At 38.1% G+C, this 18311-nt stretch overlaps 1 protein-coding gene across 3 annotated transcripts in view; it reads left to right on the forward strand.

Moving 5' to 3' along the window:
• The window catches only part of tpk1 (thiamin pyrophosphokinase 1), a 60394-nt gene that overhangs the window by 41096 nt on the left and 987 nt on the right, over window positions 1–18311 (forward strand). The window lies entirely within an intron of this gene.

Below are 18311 nucleotides of genomic sequence, written 5' to 3' on the forward strand. Positions count from 1 at the left end.
TTCTTACCCCAAAACTTTTTTCTATGAGGCTTGCTTGTTCCAAGTTTTCACCCAGCTGGACAAACTTGTTACAAATTGTACATATCAGCCTGATGAATGCCACCTGTTCACGAGGCGGTGCACATTCATGCGATTTGAGATGAGATCATTAGCATAAACATTTCCCCAAAAATTGTCATACAGTATCAGGTTACATCTTACACTTCATTTATGGGGAAGTTTCATTCACAAAAATGTTACCAACAAGTGAAATTTAACCAACAACTACAATAACATTTACATTGTGATGAAATTATATTTTATTTTGGTTATTCATTAAATTGGTTATTTAATTTTAAGGTTTCATGATTCTTAAGTCGAACAAGTGTTTTCTCTGCGGTAGAGGGAATCAAACTGTAAGCATGTGTCTGCTGTGACAGGTCTGGACCACTTGTGAATTTTGTTTGTTCCTATGTAAAAAGATCCACGTGAGATGAGATGAGGAGCCTAAAAAGACATTTTTCAGGTCTAAAAATGAAGGAGAGGCCATTTTTGATATTCTAGTAGAGTTTGGAAGACCTTTCTGCTGATATGATTTTGGGAATTTAACACCAAGTGCAGAGAAAAGAACAACTCCCTTCCCTACACATAACGCTTAGCTGCCAATACTACAAACCTAAATTTGCATTCACTGTAGAAACAACTTCCACTGAATTTTTGTACATATACTTAATTTGTTTCAGTCAAATGAAGCTGTAGTTTTAACAGGTTTCATGTATTGAAGACCTATACCACAATGAGCTTTTTATATCCTTGAATATTGCGTGAAAATCCAATCAGACATCCGTCTGAGGACCCCTGTGGTCTTACCCCACTCTAAGTCTTATGACCAGCTGTGTTCTTAATGAGTTGGCACCGACCAAACTGCCACTAGTACGAGGAAAACCTGGACCTTCTGTCAGTGGGGTTGGATAATGTGTCCACTTCCTAGTGGGTGTCCACTCACACTGTCTGTGTGTGCATGTGTGTATGGCTCCAGGAGTCTATACACTTGAGTGATCATGCTCGCGTGTCCGTGCTTGTTTAAACATGTTTAAATATGTGAGTGTATGTGCATCTTCAGACCTGTTTATCTTTGTGTGTGTGTGTGTTGTATACTCAGCACACCTGTGAGATGGCCTTCTGAATGGTAATGAGAGGGACTTTATACATGAGAGTCCTATGCAGATTAGCCAGTGATAACAAGATGCCTAATTAATCACATGCATATTTAGAAGGCTGGAAGTAATGATTTCCCGTTGGGGTTGGGAGGAAGGTCTAGAATATGAAACAAAAATTTGGAATGTCATTTTTTCTAGATTTTTGCATCCTGTATTTATGAGTGTTCACATAGCAATAGTGCATCTAGTAATAACATCTGTAATTGCTTTGTGCACTTGGTACATATATGCAGAGTTTTCACTGCAACTACCTCAGCGGCCCAAGTTCAGTCATCACAGGGTGACACAAAGACACTTTAGAAGTCCACTGAAATGATCTCCCACACTTGGGTTCAAAGCCTGTCTGTGATGAAAAATATATGATCTTTCTATAAAGAAAGTTTTGGGCTGTCAGCCATTAAAGCCTCGCTGGTCCAAAAGAGACTTTTACTTGCATCCAGAGCTTGTTTTAGCTTTTGCTTTAAAGAATAAAAATGTGCAATGATTTATAGAGTTTTGATACCAGAGCAGAGCGTACATTGACTGTTCAGTTATTGGATAAACTTTCTTTTTTTTTCTGGTTGTTGTACTCCAGTGGGTTAGCTGAGAGAGCCTTGGTTTAAGTTAATTAGATCATGTGTTCATTATTTTATGTTAGTTGATCAATAATTTGTATTGTTGTGAATTTAGATCAGGCAGAGCTGAGCTCGAACTTGCAGTGAAAAGATACAGTTTTTTTCTTGAATTGTACATTTCTATAATTCATACTTTCTCTGGAACAGTGTGAAGTGGTTGGTTTTAAAATAAAAAATGGCAAATCTGTGAGGTTTTCGGATGAAACAGTTCAATAAAATTCTAGATTTTTACATTTAAGATTGTAAATAATTACAATATGGTACATATTTACAATTTTTAAGATTTTCAAAATAAAAACAAAATCTGAAATGTTCATTAGATTAATCAGATTATAGTATCATATTATGTTATCATACAATGCACAGAATTAGTATTAGGTAAACTAAATTACCAAAATAAATAAATAAAGACCTCATGATATTGATGCTTTATGTAATTATCTTGAGATCATAAAAAATTCAAAAATATATTATTTAAAAAGTCAAATGAATGTCAATCACATTGAGTCAAATGTTTCAAACCAAGTGTAGAAGGTTTAACAGCACATATTACGTTCACATATTCTCTGGTGTTTATGAACTTAATACTGCAGAGATTAACCATGTTATTATTCATTTAAACTTAAAATTGTGGATATAACAAAACCTCAGGAAAGTACATGACACCAGTTGGTAAAATGAGCTATTATAATTTTGTTTAATTGACCCTTTAAGACATGAGGGCCTGGCAGAGACACTTGAGTGTGAACTATGCTGGAACCTTGGAGCACATGGGTCGATGCCCCATGGTACATGGAGAAAGAAGATACTCCTGGCAGCACAGTCAAGTCCTGAAGGTCATGGCAGAAGCAATCTGCTCAGAAACTTCTGCAGGCAATTTGCAAATAATAGTATTTTTTTTCCTTGGAAAAAAACAACTATGATTTCATTTTCTGCCTCTTTTCGTGTTAATGCTGTATCTTAGAAAGCATGCAACAGATAAGTGCTAATGCCTTAATGATTTGGCATACTTAAAACATGATTATTTTACCAGATTTTGATGTAGATTGTACTGTGCTGTAGCTGAGGAGCTACAGTTGTACTTACAGTAACTCTGAACTGATTAATTTATCATTGTCAAGGTAAATATATAAAACTGTTGTCATATTGATTTTTAATCTTATCACCCAGCACCAGCAGTATAGCTTGAATTCACAGGCTTTGCATAGCAAACTTGACAACCTCCAGCCTGTTGGGTAGTGAGGCAGAATAAAAAGAGGAAGGAGGGCAATCTGCAACGTCACAAAGGCAGTGGAGAAAGCGGCTGGATGGCCATGGCTCAAGAGAGTCTTTGTTGAGACTGCTGTCTAATGAAAGGACTGCACTGCGGTAATGATACTAAAGGAGGGGAGTGTACTACTAAATAATGAAGTGACTGCAGTGGAGTAAAGGTAACAATGTAGGGGGGGAGTGTAAAATGTTATAATGAAGTGGCTGCTATGTGCTAATAGCCGAGCAGGAGGGCAGGGTGTTCAGTGCATAGCGTTAATGTAATGTGCTAATGAGAGCCTTGGCCGGAGAGATGGATGGACTATGGATGGATGGTGTGAAACTGGCATGTGTAACACTATTCTCACTCACATGCCAGGCAGTAGTAATTCACACTCTCCTTTCACCACTTTGTTCTTCTTCCAATTTGCTCGCATCCTTTCTCACATCCTGCCATCTCTTTCCTCTCATTATTAGATACTGTGACAGCTGAGCTACTTATCATCTCCTGTATGTTACATTCATTTTCAATCAGCGGTTCTAAAATCCCCCCTTACTGCCATTGTGTGTGTGTATTACTTGTGTCTACTGTATACATTCATACATATGTGTGTCATGTACAATGTTACAAAGATTTATGTTAATATGTCACATGCACACACTCCCATTATACATCCCACTCTTCCACTTATACATGATAAGTAGACAGGGATGTCTCTACGTTTGTGTCATCTAGCCAGGGAAAGACAGAAACACACATATGAAGACACAAGCTTGATAAAAGCGCCTGCATAATTACATGCTAATACCGTATTTACTATAAATACATATACTTTATAATCCCAGCATTTCTTCTGAGGAAGTGTTTCTCTAATATTTGCATTCAGTGCATGAGGAAATAAAGTAGTATAATTATAATTCCTCAAACTAGTTGTTGGATATAAACATCTTTATTCTGTCTTCATATCATCGATATATATCTTATAAGGTGTAAATTCTCAACTAAAAGCCTGTACCTAACTTAACAAACAAAACAAAGTTAACTCAGCATAATGTCCATTTTCACACAACTTTTCTATTGAAGTTAAAATGAATATCAAGGAAACTCTTCACACTTCTTGCAAATGTTTCACATTAAAAGAACACACACATCATTAATAATAATATTTGACTGTATATAGAGATTAAAGTTGCCACCAGCCTACCCCTGTAAAAAAAAATGAAGGTAGCAGGAAATGTCTTACTAGCTATATCTGATAAAAAAAATGCATAGCCCAGAGCGGTGGTTTCTCATGTGATCAAGGACGATGCTCCGCATGATTTTGTTCATACATGTGCAACACATAAACTGGGTGGGTGAGGTGAAATGTCAAGAGGGGGAGCATTAGGTAGGAAACAAAGGGAGCAGTCAACAGGATAAAAACGAAGAAAGATGAAACGATGAAAAACGTTTGTACTGAAATAACATATGAGAGAAAAAGACCTGGCAGGCGCCTCGTTCATTTAAGAGGACGCTGGCACACAGCAGGAAATGGAGGATTATGGAAGGTGTCGGAGTGTGTGTAGGAGCTTTCAGCAGGAGTGTGTGTGCACACATAGATGCACACACAGCTACATACAAACTGAGCTGCAATGTAGTCAGTTTTTTAATAAAGTATTCTTTGCCTTTCTTCTTTGTACAAGACGTTCTTGTTCCCTGATTCCCTCATCTAATCGCCCTCGTCTCTGCTCACTTCTTTTATTGCTACAATTATTTGATATCTGATTACAGAAGACAGGATAGGTGTGTTTATGTGTGCAGTAGAGTTCACTTGTACAGCACACTACCTGGAAGAGATTCATTTTCTCTATCCAGGACACTCTAGGAAGCTTGCCAGTTGGCCAAAAAACTGTTTCATCCAGTTTATTTATTTATTCTAGTTTTTCTTTCACCCAGAATCCCACTGTTTACTATCAATCTTTGTTGATACTTCTGTAAACCCTGTATTTCATACAGGAGCAAATTTGCAATATGTTTGACTAAATTCTGGCACTGCTTAGCTTCGAGAGGACGGAATGATCACAGGTTTCTCAATTCAACAAAAAGTGAGGTTGTTAGAGACGTATTCCAGGACTCCTGTAACCTGGATAAAAAAACATGGAGCTTGCTTTTCCAATCTCAGAGATATTTCAAAATGATTACAGAGTAAGTTGTTCTAATAAAGTAATAGTTTGATATAAATCACAATTTTTCTGAGAATTACATAAGAAGAATGATACAACCCTCAAGTCTGTAAATATGGGCTTTCTCAGCTTAGCATAAAAACTAGAACCAGTAGGAACATCTTGCCCTGCACAGTATAGTATAGTTTGTCATATATATTTGTCAGTCTTGCTCTAACCTGGCATCCACAGTCTTTTAAATGTGTTTAAAATGATGCTTTCTAATGTGTTTTCAAAGAGGAACTTGTATTTCAGAGTGGACAGCATTAACCCGAGAGTGCAGAGTCTTAATTAGGACAGTAATAGCTAATCTCCATCTCTCTCCTATTCAGCCTGTTTTGTGACTTGGCAACTGATGGCCCTGGCATTGTCGTGTACCATAGTAGTGTAATTTCACCAGTCCTATTTGGTGTTAATAGTTTGTCAAATTTCCATACTTTTATTCTTGTACTTCTGCAACCTTTTCTATAATTGATCTTTTTTACTTAGAGCAGACAAATGTGTCTTCTCCTTCCATCTACCTGTCAGTAGTTATTTGCCATTATATATACCAATGGGAACATAAGTTTTCTTTCCACATTTTTCATTTATATCACCTGCTGCTTTGCTGTAATGCTCTACATTCTCACCGCCAGTCTCTAGCTTTGTCTGTTCAGATTGTACTTATTTGAAATTTCATGTTCCTCTCTTGGACCAAATAATGCACCGTCCATCTTTGAAAGCTTTTCTGATGTTTATTTTTTATTTTCCACCTGCATGGTATTAGGATTAATAAGATTTATATCATAAAATGCAAATACATGAAGAGTTTGTTCGGCTCTATCATGCAGAATATGTACAGCACACAGGACTGTTTAGTTATGTTTAACAGATGTATGTAGGCAAATATGTAAATCCGTAAAAGATTAAGGTTTTAGGTCCTTAACCTCAGGCTGTTTTTAATGTTGTTAGTTGTATGCAATGGTGGAAGTTCAGTCCTGTACTGCTTTAGTCTGAGATTTAGGAAAGAAATGAAGATAAAATGACAATGAAAGCAGGTTCAGTAATGGTAAGCATAATTTTGTATCTCATATTTACGGTTCCAAAGTCGTACAATATGTCACACTTCCTTGCAAGCTTAAATATTACTAGCTGAAGCAACAGAAAACTCAGACTCAGACCGTTTTTTTTCTCCTCATCTCCTTTATTGTAGAAGCTCACACTGGGTTGCTGATACCAGTGATTATGCAAAATGAGTGTGAGTTCTCTGCAGTCTTGATTGGTCATGCCCGGGCACATAAACCCAGACCAAGCTCTTGTTGGACAGGCTCTGATGCTTGATTGGTGTTGCCTGCAGTAACACTTTAAGACCCCTGCCAATTTATTTGCATTAAGTAACCCTAACCTCTACTTTCACTGCTCATTTTCTTTCCTGTCGTGCTTTCCATTGCCCTTGCTCTACCCTGCAGAAAATGAGCGGCAGTGGACCGCCCACAGCAAATAACCACTGTAACATTAATCTGATATAAAGGGATGCCATTGAGTCTCCACAGCCATGAAAGCAGGAGAGGAGTTACCCACTGGAAACCGCTGACATTCTCAGCTCAAGCCCAGCAACCTTCAGATCAAACTGTGCTTGTTTGTGAATGTTGAACCACATTAATGGCTACAGTTATTTGGAGGTTGGGGTATGCTCTATATTCATGGTTTATTTACACTGATTATAATGTTTAGCAGTGTTTGGAATTAAATCTTGCAGAGCCAGAGTTATTTTCAAGCCTCATACACTGATATTGCATATTGAAGTTGATGTCTTGCGTTATTTTCTGTGTTGTTCATCCCAGTTTAGTCACTGCAAGAACTTTTAGTTCAGTAAAAAAGAGAAAATAGTTTTATAGATTTTATGACGGTATGTGTAAGTATATGTCCTCTCTTGATATTTTTTGAGTAAACTCACCCTTACACACATTTCCCAGTGGAAACACAATGAAAAACTATCAACACACCTAGACATTGCTGCATTCTTTCCCCTTGAAGTATCAGAAGGACCAGACACAAACACGTTAGCATGCAGAAAACCTTCTGTAAACCAAAATCTGCACCTTGTCCTGGCCAAAAAGATTTTGACCACACAAATATTGTGACCGAAGAACAATATTATCACATTTTAATAAGTTAGATAAAGTCAAATTTGTCTTTAAATTTTCTTGTGTTTTATCTTGTTTTTCATAATAGTACAAAAGCATACAAAAGGAACCATTACACTGTGTCAATCACAACAGTCACGATTTAAGAGGTGATGGATTATTTCTATGCTATTATCATGTTATTAACATGGTAACCTTTTTTTTTTTTTTAACGTACTGGTAAATCACGGCACCTCTTAGAAACAAATTAAAGATGAAATGTGATGAGCAGCTCATTCAAAGCATGCCAGCACGAAGCTTTAATATTTAATCCACTTAAGCTCACTGCAGTATATAAAACAACATATTTAACTATGTTTATAAAGTGAGTTTGTGAAGCTGCTCTATAATAATATTGACTCTTATGAATCTTTTTTCCCTGTCTGATGATGTTCCAATAAGTGGCTGGTGTCAGTGGGTGAAAAGAGCATTTCAAAACACATTTGTTGTGTTTGTTTCTGTAATGCATGTATTACACATTTTTTTATGTAACTATTCATTTGAATGTAAATATTTTGAAGAAATAGAATGCATTATATAAAACGTGGGATGGTTTGCAACACTTTAAGCCTGCTGTGTCACTTCAATACATTTTCAAACTTTTTATTGGTGAATTGGACTTTTAAAATTCTCAAATATTGTTAAAGCTAGAACTTGTTAGAAGGTTCTCTCTTAGCTTAATATTTAATTCTCTCCACTATCCTTTGCTTTTATGGATATTGCTTTTGCAGAAGTGTTGCACTGCATTTACATTAGTGATATGAAGGTACTTCTGGGACAAAACTTTCCTTGGCAGTCATTAAAGGGATTTGTACAATCCTGATACATTAATTTACAAAAGAGAAACATGCACTGATAATGGAAGTTATAAAAAAGACTAAATGGCTTTGAGAAGACAACTGAATGTTTTAAAACAAACGCATTGTACTCCGTTTAAATGGCTGATGCATTAAATCTGTTGCCTCAGGCTTCAGCTGATGTCTTAAAGGACAGATATCTTCCATAGCTTTTATTGCCCATGTATGTTTAAAGTTCACATTATATTGAGGTTATGTCTTATGATCTTTGGCAGTTCAAGCAATATCGCTGCTAGGGCTTGACACCAGAAGATGAAGAATTCTTCTTTATGGTGATTTTATTGATGCTCTGAGGGGAAATTATTTTTTCACTCAAGTTTTTACATACAGAGTACAGTACATAGGTCCAAAATACAACCACACACACAAAGGGTTCGCAGACATGCAAATGTATAGACATGGTGGAGTGATGTTCAACCACGTAGTTGGTGGTCCAACCTCCGTTTCCCAAGCTAAGTCCCTACAGACTGAGTTACTGCTGCCCCTATGCAAATAATATATTATTACAGTCTGACCTGCAGATATCAATATCACAACCCATGCTATCTGTGTTCCCAAAGTTAAATAAGCCTAGAATCAGATTGCTGAGACCTGTTGCTATGTTTGTTATAACAGAACTTCTAATATTTAAGGGATAACATGGGTATTTTATCTTGATTTTGATTGTGACCTATACTTATAGGCCAGGGTTCATTACATTGTCCCTGGTGAAATAAACAAGCACATAGTCTAAACCCACAGAAACATCTCTCCAGTGGTTTTAAAATGCAATGTGGAGCTCAGTCAAAACCATGTCAGCCACAGTTTAAATGACCAACACATGCCTCAGGCTTTATGCTTTGTCTTTGAACAGTCATTTCCCATTATGTTTCTCATTGGCTGCCATCTATTATGTTCCTGAAGAAGTAAATGGAGGTCAAGAGCTATTGTCAGCGGCTGAAATTCCTTCCGAGCATGCATTTTTGAAGACTTTTAAATCACCACAAAACTTTACTCCAACAAGTAAAAAGCAAAGCCGTTATGGACGATTATAGTTATGAAGGTCAGTGAGACAATAGGTCTCCATCTGTGACTGACAGAACTACTATCCTGTGTGTGTCCAAGTGTGTATGTGTGTGCGTTATGTGCTGGCATGCAGAAAACCTCCTTAGTCATTTCTTTGTGACTCAGCCCTCTCCCATCTGACAGCTTAATATTAAAATGCCTTCATCCTGCAGCAACACAGCCTGAGTTATGGCTTCTGGCAACGGGGTGTGTGTGATTGTGTACGTTAAAACCTGCTTCGTCATGATGTTTTCGGCTTAGCGTGGATCATAATGAACAACAAATTTGAATAGCTGTCATCCACAAACCAACTCTTGCCTGCATAGCTTATGTGGGTGGGTATGAATGTATCTTTTTTTTATATGCTTGTGTTTTGTATTAGCGGGCCTGCATATGTGCATGTGCATATTTTCCCCATTGTGCTCTTGTGTTTGTGTTTCACTGCATGTCTCTTTTTATGTGTGGGTACGCAGATAAATATATGTGTGTGTGCTGTGAATGTGACAAAGAGTGAGAGAAACTTCTATGGTCCATGAACAATGGCTGTCAACTCACAGATGACAGACATGCTGAGGAGGTTTTCCTTTGTTTTCCATTCAGCTTTATATGCAAATAAGCGGCTAGTACTTCACAACACTGTTTCCAGCTTTGTTCCTTATAACTTCAGTATCATCAGTTTATACATCCACACACTAACCAGCATCAAATGCTCATACTGTACACACATACAAACCCTAACTGAAACATGCACACTAGGGTTGGGCAGTGACTCAATATAATATTGATATTGTCACATGAAATTCAGTTAAGTTTTGGGATTTTGTCAAAAATATCTTCCTAAATATGTATCTTAAATTTGTCTAGACTTTAGTCTGGTTAATTTGTTTTTATAACACAGATTCTAAGGTTGTTGTCCAAACAACACATTCATTGAAAACTGGGGACAGCATATAATGAATATGCCAGAGCATGATTTGCAAGTATGTCATTGACATTGCTCAAGGAAAATGCATGCAACAGAAGAGCAACTGTGTGTTTGTATGTGTTGGCTCAGAGGATTCATCCCGTCACATTGTTTTAATAAAATAGGCTAAAGAACAGTCAGGGTTGTCCGACACGGTCATACTCATGATAAAAAATGTTTCTGGATAACAAAGTCTACACAGCCTGCATAATAAAAGCAGCACATTAGCAAAGCAGCAGCAGCAGCAGCTCTAGTTCTCTGTTTGTGTCTACACAGGATGCATTCAGGCACAGTGTTTAGTGTAGGTCACCAGTGTTTTGGCAGCAAGTGCCCAACACTTATCTCTACATTGAGATGTAAAACAGAAGAAAAATAGACTATAACAATAGAATCTACTATATAGAGAGGCAATTACAAAATGCAAATACACTGAATGGCTCTTGCTGGATCAAATACGGACCATAAATAGTACCAAAACTACTTAAAAGAATTTGGACTTTAAGGCTGTATTTGAGTGATTTGATCTGAGCATATTTGAGTGTTTTTGCCCAGAAAAATGAACAGTGAATCTTGTTTTATCAGCATATTCACATTATGAAATATTAAGTAGCTTTGGCCCTTTTAGTAGCTGTTCTTGAGTTTCTAATCATACCTCATGATCTTCATCAGTAGATGGTGTTTGTTCAGTTGTCAGTGGTAGATGAAATTTCCTTTTTTTTTCCTCCTGAGAACTTTATAGACTCATCAAGTGGTAAATAAGCATATTTCATCAGTGTTTACTAATGCACCATTATTAATAATATGTATTTTTCATATTAAGGTCTTTGTTTTAAATATCAAATTGTGTTTGTTCATATGACAGCGGATCATCTATAAGCTATTCTTCCTTTCAGAAAATGTACTATATCATATCTATTATCTGATCTATCAAAAATGTGTAAAACATGACAGACACATTCCCAACTATACATCCATGTATCCACATGCATTTTCTCACGCTACTCTTTCTCCAGCACCACACATATAATGTCACACACACACTACACAAATGTGCTTCACAAAAACACAAGGACATATGCACCACCGCCTGTGAACACACACATCAAACCATAAACTAGTGCAACCATAAGACTGGTAGACACGCATCTGCAAATCCAACACAGGTGCAGAGTTTGATAAAAACAAACACGTGAACAGAGATGGATTTCGGCGGCAAAGTCTCTCAGAGAGCTGAAGCAATTGAGAAATCTTAATTAAAAGTAAACTTTGGGCGAGATTAGAAAGCTTGCCCTCACTGTTAATGAGAGCATGCTGTTTATGAAATGTAAGCCTTCACAAACACATCGGCATGCAAATGAGATTGCGTTTTAATGAGGACTTCACTACATGTTCCATATTTTTAGTTACACCCTGAACATGGGGATACAGATGCACAATATTTTGACAATTTAGGCATGCAGTACGAGCAGCAAGTTGTCTAATTAGCCAATACTCATTGTTGGAACATATTCAGTCATGTAGAAGTCCATTTGTTAATGTGTTAAATCACCTTTAGTGATTCATGGGCACTTTTTTTAAACTGGCCCTGACCTTTGTGAGGGCAGGGCACTGTGAGGGCAGTGTTGAAAATAATTCATAGACAGACTTCCTATTGGCAGAGGAGAGGAAAACGCACTTTGTGAAGATGCTACTAATACATACCCTATTGACAAAAGCAGCAGGGATTTTCCTTGTTTTTGAGTTTTAAGTGAGGTTTTGTGTTGTGATGCCTGCTTCAGGCTCTCCAAGAGCACACAAGAGCCTTATTAGAAAAACACACAAGGCATTTGGATCCAATCCTATAGTTGTGAAACAGCGGGGCAAAACATTTTGATATGAATTCAGTACCAATAAATCTGAAACTGTGTTGGCAGGACTGCCTTTAAAGTTTTTTCTTTAGCTGCCGAGATGAAGCACTGCAGCTCAAGCCCGTAGCAGTGTGTGCAGCCTGAGACTTGAGCATTCAGGAGGCATTCTAAATACTGGAAAGGATTGTTTTCAAAGGAGGGTAAAGAAATGTACTTTATCTTGTAGTCAAACAGATAGATGTTTCTGACAAACTTGGTTCAGTGAGGTCTTACCCAGTGTCCCTGCCAGAGGCAGACATCTTTACTGTAAGATCTCTCCTTTTCCTTCTGTTTGTCGAGAAGCAAACACACACCGTGACCTTCTCCTTTTCTTTTCATATCTCTTTTCTTCTTTACCTTCCTGTTTTTCTGTCCTTACTCTCACCTAGTGTTTTCTCATTCTTTCAGGGATTCAGTCTAACGAAATGAATCTCTCCTCCCTTTATCTCTCTGTCTTGCTTTTCCTTTAATATCCCTTTCTACACGTGTTCTCTCTCACTCTTCCCCTGCTACACCTTTCTACATAATGACACCGCCTCTCTCTGCCCTTCTACCCGCCCTTCCCTCTTCTAACTCTTCTCGTTCCCTCTCATTTCCTTCCCCTCTTCTTTGCTCCCACTCACCAAGGTCCCGGAGAGGGGAAATGAAAAGTGTACGTATTCTGTGGCGGTGCAGTGTGGCAGCAGGAGGGAAAACTGCTGTTTTATGGTTTTATTTATGGATCTGTAGATTTCTGACACTGTGCACATCACACACGGGGGGGGGCAGAGGGGGAATGACGAGCAGCCTGATGTGAACTGAACTGCCGCTAGTACCCCCAGTGGAGCCGCAGAGAAGCAAGGAGGTAGAGGTGTGCACACACATACACAGTTACATTCATGTATTTTGGACCAAATATAAATTAGCCAATGACCTTATGTGTAGACAAACACCCGCGCACACACACATGCATGCACACACACAGTAAACTCAAGTATTCACGACAGGATATTAATTTGCACAAAGACATCCACCCTATCAGTTCATCTACTCCACTCCTCCGTCAGGAAAAACACATGAACAATGATATATTCTGGCAATCGCCCTTGAATATCAAAATATATAATTTGCTCTCCTGTTTGTTTGCACTTTTGTCTCTCGACTGACTGATACCACATACCCAGCGTAGAGGAGTCCTCTTATCTGAAGGTCAACTTAAGCCAGAACAGCGTTTGCCACCTCACACTCTTAGACAAACCCAGCAGTGCCATCATAAACATTTAATGGAAGCAGCTATCATTGCACAGCAGATGGTGCTAACAGTGCTAGTGCACGCCCTGGCTCATGTCATGGCCAATAAATAGCCTTAAATATAAGGGGAATGTCAGGTAGAGAAAATGAAGGACACTGCTGTAATGAAACTACAGGCTCATGTAATAGTCACAGTGCATGATTTCTGGAATAGAGCAGCTATATTTCTCAGATCATTGCTATTCAAAATCTATTTTATTGTTGTTGTAGTTACCACAACTAAAATTGGAAGCACTTGTACATTTTACATCATACCACTTGAGTTTTTCTTTTTTTCCATGGAACGTGATCTTCGTTCACACTCCAAAGGATTTGAATCAGCTCTACAAACAAAACTCTTAAGAGGCTCTGATGTAGTTTTTGCATCTGAACGGTTCAACCAACAACAAAAAAAAAAAAAAAAATGGAAAAAGTAGTTCCAAATAACAGAGAAAGTACAAATCAGGACTTTCTCGTGTTCTGTTAGAGTTAGATATAACTCAGCTGAATGGTGTAAACTGTGCATTAACTGAAGTCTGGGCTTCATCCATCTGCAAACTCCAGACAATCGTGAGCTTAGAATTCAATAATTTCAAATCTTTAAAAGATCAACAATATATTCCCCAATATTGTTTGGTGGATTTGAGGTGAAACAAGCTTTAGATCATAGTTGGGCCTATTAAATATTTCAGTGACTTTTTTTTCTTATTACTCTCCTGTCTTACCATAAACAAGTATAAATTCTGTTTATGTATTTATGTGTGTACAGCTCAGTATTGAACAAACATGATTTATAGGAAATGATTTTCACTCCCAGACTGTGAAGCGTGATGAAATTTGATAGCACGCTGATCTGAAGGAGCGGAGGATCTACCACCTGAGTGAATGAGTTCAATTTGCCTCTCGATGACAAATTGTGTTCAAACAGGGACCCGTGTGTGACGCTAAATACATTCAGATATAATGGAGGGAAGTGTTGAAGTACCTGGGATCATGACAGGTGTGACATGTCACATTTTCCAGTCAATGACTGATTCCGACCTTGATTACAAGTGATTACAGCCTTTCTAACCTGTGCAGTAAAGCGAAGTGAAACAAAGGTTCCCAGATCAGGATTAATCTTCGCAAAATACACAAACATAAATGGAAGCTTTATATAGAGACCAGATGCCTTGACTGTGGCCCTGTTTGTGATTACAGTGCACTATTATATCACAGATAATATGACACTAATGTTTCAGTACTTCATGCAACACCTTTTAACATGTCTTTCCAGAACCTCGAGAGGCAAAAATAGAGCAGCAACGGTCCTCTACCTTTCAAAATGCTCTCTAACGCCCATAATTCCCCACTCTACCTGTCCACTGCAGTGTGAGTGCCTGCGAGTCTCTCCTCTCCTCACCCACCCTCTCTCCTGGGTAATTTGTTGTGTAAATACGGTCTACTTACAGCTGACGGGCCCTTTCGGCTGTGGCGCTGGAAATGCAATTACAGGCAGCAAACATCTCCATTGTTATCACTGGAGGGTGCGACGCTCATTTTGGTCCCCTCTGCAACGGGGGGCCGTTATTGATCGGTATCAGCTTTGAGGAGGGGATTACTAATGAAGCCATCTGAAAGCCTTTTGTGCTCAGTAAAAAGCTTTGCACATGTGTGTGGGTTTGCAAGTGTGAGTGTGTGTCTTCTGTCTGGTCTGTGTGTGTGTGTTTGTTAATGGATGTGTCTATGAGAGGCAGAGATAATGTGTTTTAGTAAATGTAGGTGCCACCATGTCATCCTGTTGAGCATGACTCCTAATTTTTCCTGTTGTAGTGCTCTGCTACCTCTGGTGGTGGTTTTGTTAATTACACCAGCCTTCATTTTGTTCCCTGATTTTTGACATGTGCTCTTCTTTCTGATTGTAATATAAACACAGTGTGCTGATGTAGATATCTAATCCAATTTTATAGCTATGTAACCTTGGCAGCCTGCTGAGGAACCTAATATTTGTGGCACACTGGTGAATTGGGGCCTTTTGAAGGAGCTAGTTATAGCTACAGTATATTATTTTTTACAATCACTATTATATTATTATCATTATTCAATTATTGGGTTATTCCATTGACTGTACAACTATTGTAACCCTATTCCAAACCTTGCACAAACACTTTAAAGCTTTTAAAACGTTTATATTCTCTATACCACAAAATATCCATGGCTAAATAAAGTTTGCTGAGATTTAATTGATAGTGGCCGTGCATCATAAAACTGTGCCAACTTGTTTATCACATTTTGATTGGTGTACAGACATATGTGACATCACTGTTTTCCAGCCTAACCCACTGAACCAGTGAAAAGAGCACAGAAAAGAAACACAAAAGCAGATTTCTATTCTAACTTTGGCAATATTGTTCATTTAAAATTAATTTTTTATGAGAGTCAACACAGAAATTCTTGCTTATCTTTGCATTTGCCTATTAGGACTTTTTGACCCTCCTAGATAAAGCTATAAATGTGTACGAAGTCGCTCACAGATAACACAATATCTGCCTCGACTTCTCTCTACTTTTCCACCTCTTAGGTAACCCCTGGCTCTGCCCATATGAACCCGGCGGAAAGACATTACCCCGCAGAGTGTAAAGTTCACGGCAGCACTTTAACACAGTCAGACATCATTCTCATACACTCATAGCACAGTGACTGTGCTCACTCAATTATTGAGTAGCCCAACTTCGCATACAGCTTATTTCCCTGCCTGTTCTGAGTCACACTGGTCTAATATCATGCTTGTGTGGCAGTCTTTGAAGCAGTCTTTTTTTTTTTTTTTTACCGTTTGATGTGCGTACAGGCGCCTGTGGACAAATGATTTGCTTCATCCCCTCCTGTCTTTGTTCCTTTGTGTTCATTTTGCTTTTGTATGCAGTGATTGGCTCACAACTATTTTTTGCATATTCATAAAAATCTTTTTTATGCTAGTTTCTTGTAGAGGACGTTGAAACAATGCAATTATCAGGTTTTCTTTTGGGTTAATAGTGTGCAGTATACTGCATTATGCTTGAGAAGTAGCGTTTTCTGAACTAGGTTGTATGATTAATTAGTCTCCTTATTTCACAAGAGAATATAATTTATGCTACTTTGAAATTACCCATGTACAGAGAAGCTGTATTTCACTTGGAAGACCCAGAACATATGTGTCTTAGTGCAGAGTGTTAAATTATTATTATTTATTATTATTATTATTTATAAGCCCACAAACTGGACTAGTCTATGATAATAATGGAAAAAACAAAACAAAAAAACAAATTTCAGGTCCTTTGTCCAAGCACAATATATTCAGAAGAGCAGATGGCAATGCTAATTCCACAAATGAACATAAAATAGAGTTATTAATGGGGTGGAAATGATTGACAGGTAGAAACAAAAACCTCATCTGGCCCACCTAGTTACAGCTGTGGTTTGTGCCACCCAAAGCACTAATCCTCCAACTCGTTTTCAAACACTGCTCATGGCCCACTGACACCAAATAAGCAAACCAGATAATTAGATCAAGATGGGTAAAAAAAAAAAAGTAAAGTCAATGCTCAGCAGGCAGAATAAAGAGACCTAAGATATGCTGAGAACGCTTTAGAGACTAAAAAGACATAAGCAGGCAAAAGCTTCCCAAAGAAAGCTTTCTTGAGTTAAAGCCAGAAACCACAGCACAACCTTTTCTCTAGGAAAGCAGATTTTTTGTTGATTTCTGCTGAGCTGAAGGGTCAGAAATTCAGTTAGAAATGTTTTACTATTTAATTTGATTGAACATAGTGACAGATAATGGTGAATGAATAATAGAAAGCCTCAGGTGTAAATCTCCTGAGGTGAGTTTGCCCTTTTCACATTAGACACGATCCAACACTCTCGGGGTGTTTTTCATCTCAGCTTATTCATAGCAAATGTTGCGTGAATAAACGTAACTGTTAATGGGAAAAGTGACGCGCAAATTCATATTTCTGTGACTTAGGCCTGTGAAGCACGGTCAGCGGGTTGCTGTTTTCCTTATTTTGCATGACTAAATTCAAAAGTTTCATGTGCTACAGTTAATTAGAGGCATTAATTTGTGAAGTTGTTCAGTGGACCAGTCTGTTTATTATAAAGCATGGTTGGGGTCAATATAATTTCATTTATTAATTATCAACTGTTGATAAATTGACTATGGAGCAAGTCTTTCCACTCACACTGGTAGTTTCTGATGCCCCTTCACGACAGAGCTTCTTGGTTTGACCACTTGATGTCAGTGTTGGCCAGGTGGGCTTTCAGGTCTCAACGGTTCAGTTGCATCAAATCTATCTCAGCTCGTAAATCACTACACTTATTTTTTGAACGTGTTAAAGTGAGAACATCAACAGAGCACAGAGAAACATAAAATTATCAAATAAGAGCAACTATCTCACCACCTATATAAAATGGACATATCCAGGGGTAGACATCAACTTCATATATCTGTGATCACTATCTAGTTGAAGAGTCTGAAATCACGTCTGCGCTGAGTTCTACTTTCCTCTTGTTAAGGCTGTCTCTTCAGTTAGTTCATATCCCCCCTCCAGTCACCACTTTTAAATAGAAAGGATGTCAAACAAAAAAAAGCTTTATGCGACTTTGGTGGTCACCTTTCCTTTCAGCGGCAGCTGAAGGGTTCTCTTTGAGAGGATTTGTTAGCACTTCAGTAAACTCACAGTGGTATTATAGCCTTTGTGAATGTGTGTGGTTTTGGCTGTGAACTCCGTTTGGCCTCAGACTGCTCGGCTATGTTCAGATTTCTTTGGTCAGACCACCTCGCCTCGGTCATGCAGGGACACAGACCGCTTCAGACCACATCCACCCAACCAGGCCTTGAGACACAGCTGC

The sequence above is a fragment of the Larimichthys crocea genome, chromosome XXIII (genome assembly GCF_000972845.2).
Source record: "Larimichthys crocea isolate SSNF chromosome XXIII, L_crocea_2.0, whole genome shotgun sequence".
Taxonomy (NCBI): domain Eukaryota; kingdom Metazoa; phylum Chordata; class Actinopteri; family Sciaenidae; genus Larimichthys; species Larimichthys crocea.